The sequence below is a fragment of the Pteropus vampyrus genome, unplaced genomic scaffold (assembly GCF_000151845.1).
Source record: "Pteropus vampyrus isolate Shadow unplaced genomic scaffold, Pvam_2.0 Scaffold212, whole genome shotgun sequence".
Classification (NCBI taxonomy): Eukaryota; Metazoa; Chordata; class Mammalia; order Chiroptera; family Pteropodidae; genus Pteropus; species Pteropus vampyrus.
This window is the reverse complement of record NW_011888993.1, coordinates 575,556-578,058: the sequence shown is the minus strand read 5'-3', so window position 1 is coordinate 578,058 and position 2,503 is coordinate 575,556. Positions and strand designations below refer to the sequence as shown.

The window sequence follows — 2,503 nt, the reverse complement described above, 5'->3', positions numbered from 1 at the left end:
GCTTAACAAGATCCCCGGCCCTCCAAGGAAAACACACCCGGGGCCACCCCGTGTGCTCTCTGGGTGCGCCTATATTTAGCGCTGAGTAATTTAGGTATTTTTGAGCTGAACCAAGGGCGGTTTTCCCTGAGCTGGATGTTTTGTGGCTGCTTTGAAGCCGGCTGCTGAATCAGAAGCCTTGGAGCCCACACGTGGGCCCTGGGAGCCCAGGGCAGACACACGCGGGCCTCGTGTGACCCAGAGGGGCTGGCTGTCTGCCGGATGCGGGGAGCGGTCGGTGTGGAAGGATTGTTTTTTGAATTGTCCACATGCAGTTGTAAGAGGTCACAGAAGTTCCATGTGTCATTCGCTCCGTGGTGATATTTTGTCAGAGTCCCTGGTCAATACCAGTCAGGGTGTTGGCGCGGGTACAGTCCACCGACCTCCTTTGGATGTCCGCAGTTTGTGTGTGTGTGTGTGTGTGTGTGTGAGTTCTGTGCAAGCTTATCACCTGGGCGAGATCCGCCCCCTGTCGAGATCTGCCACATGTCCAGCAGCACGGGGACCTCCGGGCCACCGTCTTCTCCCAGCCCCCAGCGACCACCCGTCTGCTCTCTATCTCCACTCAGAACAGCCGTGCCTGGCCCGCGCAGCACGTGGCCTCCGGCCTGGGGCTCCCGGAGCTCTGGCCATGGCATATTTATCAGGGGGCCGCTGCTTTCGATCGCCAAATGTGAAATTTTCTGAGACTCTGAAATCTGCCTCTAATGTTCTGTGGCCACCCGGCCCTACTGACTGCTAGACAGACAGAGGTACAGAGTGCCGTGACAGAAGCACAGAGCCACTCGGTTACCTGGTTAGACGCTGGCCAGCTGGGGCCGGGGCTTCCCAGAGCTCCTGCAGCAACACCGTGACAGTCCCACTGGGCGTCCCTGGGCACCGAGGGGGCCGGGCCGCCTCCCCGGCCCCACCTGCTTAATGTCAAGAGCACCCCCAGTGTGATAGCCACAGACGTCCCTGGACATCACTCCAGTGGAGAACCACACCACCAGGCTCACTAGATGAAGACAGGATGGAAAAAGTAGAATTTTCACTGCCTTAAGCAACAGGACAGACTTACACAACTGAACCGTAAAGACAAGCCGATGTCACTCATCCATCGCTGAGAGGATGTAACTGGTACAGCCACTCAGGAAGACAGATGTGGCATTTTCTTAAAAAGTCAGGCCTGTAGTCACCCTTCGCAGCGTTCGTCCCGGAGAAATAAGGACTCGTGACCCCACAAGTGCTCTCGGCAACTTATTCATGATGGCCAAAGCAGGGAACAGCCCGCCTGTCCCTCCACAGGCGAACGGTCACCTGTGCACACCTCACCACGGAGCGCGACCTGGCGTGGGGGCAGGGACCCATCACGGCGGCAGCCTGGGTGGAGCTCCAGACCGTCATGGCGAGTGGGAGATGCAGTCATGTGCCGTCTGGCTGCATCCAAATGACGAACGTGCCAGGAGGGGAACCTTATAGGTCACCAGGGCGAAGTGGGCTGGGGGGTGTGACTGGCCACCTGGGGGCCGCAGGAGGGACCCTGGGGGTGGACTTGTCCTGCGTCTTCCCTGCATCGGTGTCACCGTCCTGCTTGTGGTCTTGCCACAGTTTTGCAGGGTGTCACCCGTGGGGGAAACTGGGCAAAGGGCGTGCTGCATGAGAATCCACGGGGATCCCAAAATTTTTAATTAAATTTAAAGTAAATTACTGTCTACAGCCATGCCACCCTGAACAAGCTGGATCCTGTCTGATCTCGGAAGCTAATAAGCAGGGTCGGGCCTAGTTAGTACTTGGATGGGAGACCACGTAGGAAGACCAGGTGCTGTAGGCGTAAATAATTTTTTTAAAAAATAAGGGATCGTAAGCTGACAAGGCCCTTGCAATCTGTGAGGTCAACCAATGGTTGCCGGGCCTAAAGGTAGGTAGGTAGGTAGGTAGGTAGGTAGGTAGGTAGATAGATAGATAGATAGATAGATAGATAGATAGATAGATAGATATAGATAAAAAAATTTTGGGAAGAACATGAAGACCATCCCAGACCAGCGTGAAGCAGGAATCATTGGCATAGTACAGGGTAGGCCTTCTCGGCAGGGTAGGGGGGCCACCCTGACCTTCTAAGCTGTGGCAAGTGACACCGGACTCCTAAGGGTGCTGGGAGACAGGTCCACGGGGGGATTTGGTGCAGAAAATCACACGCATTCCGTCCTCCGGGCGCGGAGCTGACCGAAGGTCTGCCTAGGGAGGGGAGGGTCCAACTGGAGCACTCAGGGAAACTGGTGTCCCCAAAACTTAGGCCCGCCCAGAGCCTCGGAGGGGGACCCTATCTGGAGACAGGGTCGTGGCAGCCGCAACTCCTTGGCATGAGGTTGCAATGGATCCGGCGACCATGTGTCCTCGTGACGAGGCGATTTGGACACAGACATAGGGAAGAAGGCCACATGACAACAGAGACAGAGATGGGGTGACGCAGCCACAAGCCAAG

General features: G+C 56.5%; 1 pseudogene; it reads left to right on the top strand.

Moving 5' to 3' along the window:
- The first annotated feature begins 1,730 nt into the window (after positions 1-1,730).
- On the top strand, positions 1,731-1,852 carry LOC111747139 (annotated as a pseudogene).
- Positions 1,853-2,503: the final 651 nt, after the last annotated feature.